The sequence below is a fragment of the Marmota marmota genome, unplaced genomic scaffold (assembly GCF_001458135.2).
Source record: "Marmota marmota marmota unplaced genomic scaffold, marMar, whole genome shotgun sequence".
NCBI lineage: Eukaryota > Metazoa > Chordata > Mammalia > Rodentia > Sciuridae > Marmota > Marmota marmota.
Window position 1 is genome coordinate 32145878 of NW_025999968.1, and position 13226 is coordinate 32159103.

General features: G+C 32.5%; 1 long non-coding RNA gene across 2 annotated transcripts in view; it reads left to right on the forward strand.

Annotated features, from left to right (window-relative positions):
* The window catches only part of LOC125616863, a 138779-nt gene extending 126986 nt beyond the window's left edge, over window positions 1–11793 (forward strand). For both annotated transcript variants that reach the window (XR_007347647.1, XR_007347648.1), the window contains exons 2-3: window positions 1406–1485; window positions 11445–11793. This is a non-coding gene — a long non-coding RNA (uncharacterized LOC125616863). The remainder of the gene's footprint in view (window positions 1–1405; window positions 1486–11444) is intronic.
* The last annotated feature ends 1433 nt before the right edge of the window (window positions 11794–13226 follow it).

Genomic DNA, 13226 nt, shown 5'->3' on the forward strand with positions numbered 1-13226 from the left:
GTGTATACAGTAAAACACATGAAACTTAAGAGTGACAATGAGTACTTCCAAAAATGTAAACTTTTTGTAACCCCAAATTATATCAAGATGTAGAAATTTCAGTCACTCCAGAAAATTCCGTCATGCCCTTAATCTCCACTACGCAGCATCTACTATCATCACCTAAGAGAGGTTTTGACTGTTCTTCAGACATGTAAATGGCATCATATAATGACTTTATAGTCAACATTTATATCATTTAGAATAATGACTTGATATTTCATCCTTGTTATTGCATATACTTGTAATTTATGTGTGTAGCTATCAATTTCCTTTTTGATAAATGTCAGAACATTTTTTTTCACTTTTGTCTTTTATGATCAAAGCTACTATGAACATTCTTGTACAATTCATTTGGTCATAGAGGTGAGTATAAATATATTCCCCTAAGTGTATATATTCTTATACATTAACATACACACGCAGGATTTTTGTTGTTGGTGGTGCTCTCTTGTGTTAATATATAGGACTAGAACTGCAGAGGTCAGAGGTCAGAGGGGAAGTATATACTTAATTTTATAAGGAAATCCTAAAATCTTTTTCCATTTGGCTCAACTATTCTATATATTCATCATTAATACATAAGATTACATTTGTTTTATATCCTTAGCAACATTTGGGGTTGTTAGTATTTTTAATTTTAGCTATTCTGGTGGTTGAATAGTGGCTCTATGATATTTCTGTGGGGGATTCTCCCATATGGAAAAATCTTACATTCAAAAAATTTAAATTAATTTATGATAGACATGAAGTAATTTTCTCCCTGAGCTATTAATGTAGAAAGAGAACCTCTAAAATAATTCAATGAGAGCAGACCTAGCTAAAATCCATAGAGTACCTACCGTTCATGTATGAGTTTATATAAATGGATCTAAATTCAGTAGGGATTAAGGGGCACATGGAGTGATAATCTACATGGATTAAAATGACATTGAGGGCTATCCTGAATGATTAAACATATTTAAATAGGCAGGCATACAAATCAAGGGAATATTTAAAAAATGAGACCATTGCACTTTCTCTTTTCTAACATTTTACTGTTAAAATAATTTTAATCTTAAATGTTGTCACCATAACTGTTCCACTATAGTTGGTGAGATGACAGATGTGTTAACTAACTTGACTGTGGTAATTTTTCCACCTAGATACTTTATCATCTCATTGTACCCTTTAACCATACGTAGCATTGTTTGTCAATTATACTTCAATAAAACTTGAAAAAATAAAACAGAATTTATCTTAATCACTTAAAAAAAGAAAAGTCAAATGTTATAAAGTTATTTAGTAAAGCAGAGCAAAAAGTGAAGATTCTATTACAAATAAAGAAATATTTATGTTATCTCTCATTTTCTTTCCATACCTTTAGTAAAAGTTTCTGTTGTCAAGTAAGAATCACGATGGGAGTCAGAGAAATATGGAACAATGAAAGCACGATTAGAGAGTCAGGTAAGAATAAAGGAGACAGGCTAATGTGTTATTCTATTGCATGTTTTTATTTTTTTTTCTTCCTTTCTCTGCTTCTATCTCTCTTTTGTGTTCAATATGAAATATGAGTATTGTTTAGTGTTCAAAAGATGGATACTAGTGAAGGAGAGATGTCAATGAGTAATCATAACAGTAACAACTATAACTCAAGTCTAGGTATGTGTGTAACTAATTTTCAGATATTAATTTTCTAGAAGGTTAATGAGCTACTTCGGTAACCATGTAAATATCCACCCATCTTTTTATTTCTTTTTGTCTCCTTCTTTCTCATTAGTATTAAGAGATAATTTTTAACATGGTAAAATCACTCTTGTGCAGATATTAGATAAATGTGGCAAATTTTGCTTAATGCATTAATAATGAGTAAACCAGGCAGATGTTACAATTGGGTCAAAGAAAAAATCAAATGAACAGATACATTTATTATTATTATTATTCTACAATATAAGAGGGAAATCAATCGAACTTTTTCCTAATGGAATTTATTTGCCTAGCTTGAGACTAGGCTTATTTTTCATTGCTATTGGTTTTCTTACAACTTGCCAAATTGTAAAATAGGTAAAAGGCAATGAAAAGCTGAGAGCTCCCATAGAATCAGAATCAGTATATCAGAAAGGTGTGTTTTAAATAATGCAGTTTTTCACTGAAGTACGTTATTTTCTTCTATGCACATATTATGTATCTATGCCTACTTACTTTGATATTTAGGAAATCCTCATAGCAAAGAGAGAAATTTGACGTCTGTCACATCCCTTATGTCTAGTTGAGAAATGACTGGTCAAATGGAGTGGATAATACAAACTTTATCTCATATTTCTCCCTCAAAAATTATCCAACATCCTAAGAGTTAAACTATAAATGATGATTAAACTATGAAAAAAAAAATCCAAGCATTAAGAATCGTTTGTCTTTGACCATATAAGTTTTGCTTATACCTGCTTTGGTTACAGTTTAATAGCAATAAAATATTTCCTTATTCTCTTATTTTGGTTAAATCATACAATTGTTTTTACTAATATTTGTTCAATAATTCATAAGTTCAATTTTTTTGCTTGAAATTTATTCTAAAAGTTTTATCACATATACAATATATCTTAAGTAGAAAAGCAAAATAAAAAATTCCTGCCAATAATTGCTGAGTACATTAAAAACCCTGAAGACTCAATGCCTGTTCTATATCAGTAAGAGAAATGAAACATAATTCATCATTGACCAAAATACATACACATGGATAGTATTCTTGAGAATAAGGAGTTTGAACAGAATTTTATGCAAATATATACATCAAAAGTAGAAGAAACAAATAAAACATTTCCAAAATACAGATGGGTGTGCTTTATAGAATCTTGTGCACCTTATAAGAGATTCTTGAGTTCATTTTTGGAGGTATGTGTTCATAGTTCCAAAGGTCATATGTCCTTAACCTTACACTGTAAGATTATAAGATCAAAAATTTATGTTTCTTATCAGGCAGTATTTTCAAGGAAATACTATAAAAGAAGGGAAGAGATAGCTTTCTCCCTTTCTATTGAAGAAAGAAAATTTCATCATTTTACTTTTATATAATTTATCAAAAATCCAGTGTAAATTTAAACCCAACTAGTATAATAAAAGTTCAAAGACTAGAGGTCTCATACATAAACAACAACAAAATAGGCAACTGTTATGCATAGGCAGAAGCACACTGTCGTAAGCATGTGTAATCATTTTGTAATTAATTTCACATCTATTTCAAATTGACATTATTTATTATCTTATTAAAGATCATAATATCTTCATACTTCCTCTGTTTTATACAATTTCTGAATAGCTTAATTCCTTCAGCTTCATCAAGGGGGTCACTGAAGGTGAACAGAAGGAAGATTTAAAGTATATTTTGAATTGGTTTTTGGCCACCACAGATTCTTAACGTTTTAAGTAAAATTATGAATGCTGGCACTTTTACTCTGGTAAGCCCTTTCTTGAATATTTACATTTGGATAGTAGTTTTTCTTTGAAATAAGATATTTTCCTTTTCCCTTCAAATCTACTGTTGTCTGAACTCCGTTTTGTAATAGGATTTTAACTCTAGCAATGTACAATGAATTTCCACAAACAAAATCTGCTGTGTTGGAAGAAAAGCATGATCCCAGAGATATTTACATGGTCACTGTAGGAGACCCTGTGAAGTTGCCCTTTCTGGTGCAGTGCCTTGTAGATTGGATCCAGCATAATGTCAGCTGGATTTTCAACTCAGGTTACTGAATGTGAATTACAAAGGTCCCCACCTAGTTTCACTGTGAAGTGATGCTCCTTATGCAATGGTGAGGAGCAAGTTCACTGTGGCATTAAACCACGCAGTGTCTGTCATGCACCATCAAATCTAGCACTTGCAAATCATTTTAAGTGACTAAATAATTATTATAATTGTTCTTCTAATGTCAGCTCTAAAGAAGAGTCTTTTTAAACACGTGTTGTTAAATAAATTTTCCTCAAATACCTTGGTAATGTAATGCCTTGGTAAAGGTATTAATAAAAGGCCTTACATACTGTTTTAAACTTAAATTAGAGAATAGTTACATTCTCATTATTTCAATCTTGGCCTTTTTGGGCAAATTCTTGAAATCTTTTACATTATTAAAGTTAGGAGAATTAAGCTTACTTCAGAAAACTCCTAATTTAAAAAGTGTGAAATTTGTAAATCTGTTGTATCTAATTTCTCACATGTATTAAAAACTCACCTACAGTCATTTCAAAAAAATATTTATTTTCATCATAGTGCAATGGATTTTGAAAGACTGAAACAAACAAAAAAAACTTTGAAAATGTGCTTTCATGTAGTTGTGCAAATTGTTGTGTGACTCCCCATAAAGTACGTCACTGTTGCCTAATAGGTTTGATAAACCAAAAGTTTATCTTTCCCAAGTGGAACAGAGTAATAAGGGAAGATTAGTTAAACTGTTACTGATTATACACTGTGTGTTCCACTAAGCATGTTTTTATCATTTTCTAATACAAGCAAAAAAAAAATCTTTAAACCAACATTTAAATCTGTATATCAAATTTATCTACTGGAATTTAACAACTGCCTTCTTATATCACCTTTTCTGTATTCTATCATTGTATTAAGTAAATCCAACAGATATCGGTGAACTAATCTCCAGTTTTTTCCCCAAAGAATATATTTGTAAGGAATAGTCAGTTCCAAATAAAGAATATTTAAAGTTATTTAATATATGCTACATTATAGTTTATGGTAATATTTATAAATCTACCATTGATAATATTAAATACCATACCCTTAAATTTTAGAATTTTAATAATTAAAAATATAATGTCTTAATAAATATATGTTTCTTAGATTGCTAGTGAAGTTGACTATTTTTAAATGTAGAAAATTTTTTCTTTTTCTCAGGCATATGTAATATTCTTTCAGAACATAACTTAATATCAGGTCTCCTTTTCTTTTTTTCTGTTTCCTTTGCTTATAAGCACTAGTAGCATTAAATATTTCTCATTTATTGCAAATGACTTTTCAGTCCATAAGTGTGACTTTTAATTGTTTGGTTCATTTTGTCTGACAAATCTCTTGCTTGTTTTAACTATTTCCCTCCTCAGAGTTGAGAAAGTTCAACTGTTGATAATTTTATCTGTGTTCTCTATTTGTCCCCATTGCCTTCTCATCTTTTCTGTGCAATGTCTCTTTTAACCTGGGCAATAGCTTGGTTGGATTGGATATTTACTTTTGCATTTACATGTACATAGGAGTTGGCAGAATTCTGTCTCCTGTAAATACTGTACGTGTGTTCCATGGGTAGCTTTATTTATTCTCCTTGTACACTTTCATGAAGGATGTGTGGAGAGATTCAATGTCAAGCAGCTGCCATATGGAAGGAGACTTTTCCCTTATACTTTTTGAAGAAAAGAATGGTGAGACAGAAAAATATTTTCTTCCTTTTGCAGTGCTGGGGACTGAACTCCCAGGGCTCTTTTCATGCTAAACATGCATTCTGTCACTGAGTTCCAACTCCAACCGTAAGAGACCATTTCTAATAGGTGACATACTCACTATTTAGTGTATCTTAAGAATATACTCACTCTCTTGAATAGTTTGATTTGTTTAAAGCTTTTAAAACTACAATATTAGGAGTAAATGTGGGGAGAATTGGTGACTCCAACTGATTAAAATAAAGGTTTTCATTAAGATTTTCATTCTTTGATAACTCTTGACCATATTATTCACTATTCAAAAAATACATTAAGTTATAATTGGCATATTTCTTAAAGTAATACTCTCAAGTCAAATGTACCCATATAGTTGACTTAGGCCTCTGCCACAAATATGTCAATATCTCTCAACTTGAAACATTTGAATTTTCAGCTTTTGAATATGATATGTATTGCCATTGTAATTCCTAAATATGCCCAACAATTGTTGACTTAAGACTCATGTTTAACACTAAAAAACTCTTCAGAAAGGGAAATCTTCATAAATACGCTGTTCAAATTTGATCCTAACATATCAATGACTTGCCACAACACACACACACACACACACACAAATATTTTCCTTTAAAACCCACAATTGTAAGAATTATGTAATGTATAGAAATAATGAATAAACACACCAGTTGGATATGGAATCTTATCTTTTACTTAAGGTATTGTTTTCTGATACAGAAATAAAGAAATATCTCAGGAAAATCTTCCAATATTATGTTCATCAATGAGAGAAAAATATGAATTTTTGGACAATTTTTGAGTGTGCAATGCTTGGCAAGCTATGCAAGCACTCTACCCCTGAGATATACTCATAGCATAAATTTGGAATATTTTTAAAAATCATCACAAATTTTTCTTAAGATTAATAAAAAATGAAGGTCAACCAACATATGTAATAATCACTCACTCTTAAAAGTCTTCCATGAGTGCTTAATGTTTCAAAATCACTAATGTTATGAAAGAGATTTTACTGGATATCTACCAAATATCTGTTCTATTCTCTAAACCCTCTGTCATAAAAAGTCATTTCAAGATTGCTATGGTTCAAATCTGTCCACTTCAAAACTCATGTTGAAAATTGTCATTTGTCACAGTACTAAAATGGGGGACTTTTTAGAGGTGTATAGGCTGTGAGGGCTTCTCACTCATGAAGGGAATTAGTACCCTCATAAAAGAGTGAGTTTGGTCCCCTTTTAACCTCTCTCACCTTCTTATTTTCCTCCATGTGATCCATCACACACTGAGGAGGCCCCTGCCACATGCTACCACATTGATTTGGGAATTACCAGCTTCCAGAACTGTGAACTAGTGAATTTCTATTCAATATAAGTTACTCAGTCTATGGTGTTATATCATAGCAGCACAAAACAGACGAAGGCATCGATCGACATTATTTTCAAATTCTTTTATATATCTTAGTCTTTCTCATTTCCTTGCTATTCTATTGTTCAATTTGAATTTTTTCCTTGTGTATTAGCCACATTATTTAATTGGTTATGGATTTATTATAAATTTCAGAGTTGGAATAAAGTTTGTTTCTGCCTTCCCTTGATGATTAGTTTTAAACATGGCTCTCTTGACTTTTTTCTAGCTTTTGTTCAGAGATTCTCTTGGTCACCTGCATTTGCCCTTTGAGAAATATTTTGAGAAGATATATGTGTTTAATATGCTCTTGGGGCCTCTCCTGACTTGACCTCAAAGATCTCCAGAGAAAACACAATTATTCCCAGTATGCTAATAGATACTTTCTGCAGCTCTGCCCCAGGGAGGAGTTTTATAAAAACACTATAACAGCACACTAGAAGGATATGTTGGCTTGTACACATTTGCCTCTGTTAAATTGAATTTTGTTCATTTGTTTCTTCCCTCTCTTCCCCGATTCTCTCTTCCTTCCCCCTTCATTCCTTTTCACTGTTTTTCTTTTCTCTTGAACCAAGTTAATTTGGTCGTGTCTTTATCATACGGACAATATCTTTATTTTATAGTCACCAATGATCTCTGATTTACACATTCCAGTGGTATTTCTCAATGTTCATCTCATCTGAGCTAGCAGCTGTTTTTCCTTGAGGTACTTTCTTCTTTTGACTTTTCTGATACCTTGATTGCCTGGTATCCCTATTAATTTGTTAGCCATCAATTTTTCTCCCTTTTCTGACCTCTGAATGTAAGAATGCCCTTAAGCTTGGTTCTTGAATCCCCCTTGTTTCTTTGGTTTTATAACCCTGTACTTTCTCCTTCATTCCTTTACTCAGTATACTTGGTAGGCTCCTTATTTCTAGAAATGGTAGATGTACTGTTGCATGAAGATGTAAACACTTTCCTTTTTAGTCTTCTGGAATACTCTTCTCTCATCTACACACATGGTACACTACCATGTGTGTCCTGGACATAGCTAGACCATGAGCAGGCACTGAGTTTCATCAAGGTTGACTCTTCCATCAGTGATTTTGGATTGAGGTGAAAAAAACTTCCTCTATTGATGCCAGGATACTGAGAATTATCCTCACTTGCTGTGTGATACTGGACTTTAAGCATCATTACTATTACTTTTTCTGCACTGTAGATTTCTTACATGTTAACTAAGGATTATCCCATCTTCTTCCTATTATTACTTCAGTGATACCATATGGTCTTTTAAACTGCTATTAGAGGAGGCATCAGAGAATGAGTTATTTCTAAATATTAGTTAATTTTCCTTTCTGATTAATTCTCAGTTCTCATATCAAATTCCTATATTGAGTCATTGGTGTGTTTCTTTCCCATAGGCTAAGCTGTCCTTATGATTTGGAAGCCCCTATGTTTCTTTGTATGTTATTGATCATTATCACTAGTGTACTATTTCTTCATTAGAATTAAAAAATAAAACAAAATAATTGTTTAAGAAGACTTCCATTCCTAACATATGACAAATTGTCATTTAAATAATTCAATTTTATTTCTAATATATGAGATTAGTACATGACTTCTAGGTCACTGAGAATGTTTTAGTGGTTGAGGAGTGAAATAGCCTGCTTCTAATGGTAAAGTATGATTAGATGAAGGATTCTTCTGCTTCATAAGTGTTATTTGGCTTAACAGTTTTTTTTCCCTTTAAAACATTGGTGGGGCTGGGCGTGTAGCTCAATGGTAGAGAATTTGCCTAACATGAGCAAATCTCTGGGTTTGTTGATCCTAAACACCAAAAGAAAAACTGCCAGAAAAATTATTTTCATTATTTCAATTATTGCCCTAGATTATCTGTAAGGTAAATTTATGAATATCAAAATTATTGTTATTTAGTGATTATAATTATAATCATAATAATAATTTTGTTATTTTAATTAGTAATATATATATGAAGCTTATTTATACACTTAATATTTTATATTACAGACAGTAGAGATAAATAGTATTACATATTCACTTAATGGCACAAGATACATTATTTATTAAAAGCTGGATAATATACAGTCTCCTCCATTTGATGGTGGTCCATTTAAGCAGTATTAGTAAAAGTGCACGATACCTTTTTTTGAGAAATGTCTAATGAGATTTATTGCCAATTTTTCCCATCTTTTAAATCATATATATTTTTTTTATTTTGGCTACTGAGATTTGGAAATTTCTTATCAATTCTGGGTATTAGCCCTGGTTTAGACAACTTTTCACTGCTGTGTACAAAATACCTTACAAGAACAACCTAGAGGAAAAAAAAAGTTTATTTGGGCCTCATGGTCTCAGTCATTCTGACTCCATTGCTTTGGGCCCAAGGTGAGGCAGAACATCACGGCGGAAGGGTGGTGTAGTGGAGGAAAGCGGCTCAGCTCATGGCAGGCAGGAAGTGGAGAGGAGAGAGAGAGAAAGATGCCAAGGACATAATATAAACCCCTAAGGCATATCCCCTACTTTCTCCTTTCATTCCCTACCTGCCTTACAGTTATCACGCAGTACAGTAGTTCTGTCAAATTATTGATCCATCAAATGGACTAATCTATTGAATAGGCTATAGTTCTCATGATCTAATTATGAGTTCAGAGGACACCTCATATCCAAACTATAACAAACCCATCGTCAGAGTATAGTTTACAAATATTTTCTCTCACTAGACAGGTTGTCTCTTCACTCTGCTATTTGCTTTGCTATGCGGAAGCTTTTTAGTTTGGTGTGATGCCATTTGTGTATTGTTGTTTCCTGTGTTTTGGGGACTCGTCTAAGATATCCTTTCCCATTCCAAGTCCTAAAGCATTTCTAAGAGTAAAATTTTCTACTTACTGTATTTTGGCAATAGAAAATTATTTTAATCCCATAAACAACATTAAACTAATAAGAAATTTATGTAGTATAAATTTGTTGTCATTAACCTATATTATGACAAAATATATACCTTTTTACAAACTGTGCCATTGTCATGTAATCCCCATGTATGTAATGGCTCCGTGTGTTCTCTCTGATTCATTTATAATAATAGAGCACTGCACCTCCTGCCTGATCTTTTTATTCTGTGTACATTACAGTAGCAATTTACTTTGTTAATAACCTTGAACCAAAATTAATGTCCCAGATATAAATTTGGATTGAAAAACTCTAAAAGATACTGAAGCACTCTCACCTTGAGCAAATAATGTACCTTTTCTCTGTGGTCTTCAATTTCAATCCCATCTTGTAACAATTAACCACTTAGGTAGTTGCTATTACTGTGTTCAGCTACCAAGGAAACAGATTTTTCTATGTTAATAGAGAAGTGATATGTATGAGGTTCAGCAGGCTTTTTGGAAACTCATGGAGTTTTAAGAAATGAAAAGACTAAGCCTCTTAATGTCCTTAAATATATGAGGTAGAGTTAGATATGCATCAGTTTATAGCCCAAGTTTCACTTTCAAAGATGATTAGAAAATGACTCTGAGAATGTTTAGATCAACCATAATTTATTTATAAGTATGATATTTGGAAACTACTTTCTTTTTTTGGAGAAGCAGATTCAAGAAAGTAAATCATATAATTATATGATGGAAAGGTCTGCTGATCATTAATCATTTAAAAATACTGCTATATACAATAGGAATATCAGCAGTAGTTTATAAACTCAGAAGAATTTCCAATATATCCACTGATTATACATTATGTTGATAGTTTCATTATATTATAGATGAATTGAGTTAACTTTTCTAAAATATATTTTTATAAATAAGTAGCATTGATGGAGAATTTATATGCCAAGGTATGTTATTTTTTTAAATTTTAATAACCATATGAATTAGACTGCATTACTACCCCATGTTTCTGAAGCCAAGTTCTCTCTCTATATATCATTGAAAATCTTTAGATTCAATGTGAGTATCAGTGAATCTAAAACTTAAGTTATATGTAAACATGTACACATATATTATACATCACATAACCTTATATTTATATATATATATATATATATATATATATATATATATATATATATATACACACACACAGGTACATATGTGTCTGTCTGTGTGTATGTATACTAGATATCCCATGCAAAGCAGTGAACAAAAAACAAAAACTTATGGCTTGTCTGGTAATCCAGGGAATTAACGAATATCAGAAAACATGAGCAATATGAGTCTTCATCTTTCTAAAGTTGTTAGCTTAAATACCTAATACCTACCTCATTTTAAAGTGGGTTTTCATTATTTTTTCATCAATGCATCTTTTTCTTTGGCATTATCTTTAACAAGAACTATAAAATGTTGTTATGGTGTAGATGTGAGGTATCTCCCAAGAGCTTCTGCATTAAAGCAGGAATATTCAGAGGTGAAATGAATGGATTGTGAGAGCTGTAATCTAATTAGTCCATCCTAGTTTGAATGGACTGACTGGATGGCAACTGTAGCCATTCCTTGGGTGTGGGTGGAGGAGGTGGGTCACTAGGGGGAGTGCCCTGGGATGGTTAATTTTCCCTAAGACCCTTTCTCCTCTCTCTGTAGGCTTCCTGGCTGCTGTGTGGTATGCAGATCTCCTCCAACACATCCTTTTGCCAGAATGTTTTGCCTCACTTTGGGCCTAGAGTAATGTCAGCCAGCCAAGTACTACATCTATGAAACCATGATCCCAAATAAAATTTTCCTTTTAGTAATTGTCCTTGTCAGGTGTTTTAAGTTTTTCCTGAAGGTCTCCACTTATTTAAAGAAAAATACTGGAAGATGGAAGTGATTGGCAGGGACTGTGGTTTGCCTTTATTGTTGAAAGTTTTTAAAGGTTCAATATAGTTTTAAAAGAAGTCCCACTTTAAAAAAATTGTTTTTCACTTTTGTTTGCAAAATTACTTGGACAACCGTTTAGGATTCCTTCAGTTATTATGTTCCTTTATACTCTCTTATAACTATTTAAAATTATTTGTTTATTATAGCACTTATTTGAAAAAAAATATATACACACACACACAATATTGCTTTTTGAGACAAAGGAGTGCCAAACTATTTTTTTTTAACTCTAAAACTTTGCCTTTATTTTCTAAAGTATTCAAGACAAAGACATTGAGTGCCTACTGCTTGTCAGGTGCTTTGCTGGATGAGTGTATTATAAAGCTGAAATCCAAAGAATCTCTGCCTTAAGGAGCCCTGAGACTAGTGAGAAAGAAAGCAACCAAACCTACTTGAGAATTCTGAAAATGTTTTCCAGAGGTTGAGATATATCAGATAGGCCGTAAATAATTAATAGAATCTCTTTAGTAGGTGTGGAGCAGGGAAGGAGAAGGGGAGATGGGGAGAGAATGTGCAGAGAGACATGGAAGCTTAGGAGAACATTTGGCAAGCACCTGCCTATGGACCAGCAACAAAATGCCCAGACGCTGAGCCTGAGTAGGCATGTATATCCAAGTTGTCTTTATAAAACATGCAGATATTTTAGCTTTTTCCCCTTTTTTTCACTAAGTCTGCGGTTCTTAGTCTACACAATGGGGAGTTTTCAGAAATGTTCCTCTGTCCTGACCAAAAAATAATAAATAAATAAATAAATAATTTGAAAAATTGATAGGCATGAGGTTATGTGTGTTAAAGAATGAAAGGAGATTCTATTAGCATTTTCCAGAACAGAAGAATCATCTCTATCTCTTTGTCTTTATCATCTATATCTACATGGAGAAAGATTTCTTTTTTTTTTTAATTAAAGAAATTGACTCACATGATTGTGGAGGCTACGAATCTAAATGCTTCAGTTTAGACTGACATATTGGAGACTCAGAGAAGAGTAGGGCCCAAAGGCAGACTGCTGGCACAGATTCTTCTTCCTCAAGGGGTTTTAGTCATTTTTCTCTTGAGACTTTGAACTGATTGAGTGAGGCCCATCCACTTCTTGGAGGATAACATGCTTTACTAAGTCATTGACAAGAAATGTTAATCTCATTAAAAATAAATACTTTCACAGAAACATCCAGAGGAATGTTTGAGTAAATATCTGGGAATCATGGCTTAAGAAAGTTGATACATGAAATTAATCATAACAAAGGCTGAGCAAGAGCACATTTCAAATAAATTCTCCTGGTGAATAACTTGGAGTCCCGCTTGGAGTTCTGTTCACATTTTAAGGGTTATCTTAGTCAGGGGATTGGTAAGTATATTTATTCTCTCCTTCCTGCAGTTATTGGATAACAATGGCTCTGAGGGGACACAATTCTCAAGTTCTTATGTGAGCAGAGAAAGCAGTCCCAGTAACCTGAGAATATTCTTCTAACAAAGAAGTTTAAGCAAGTTCTGTCAAAATGATGACAC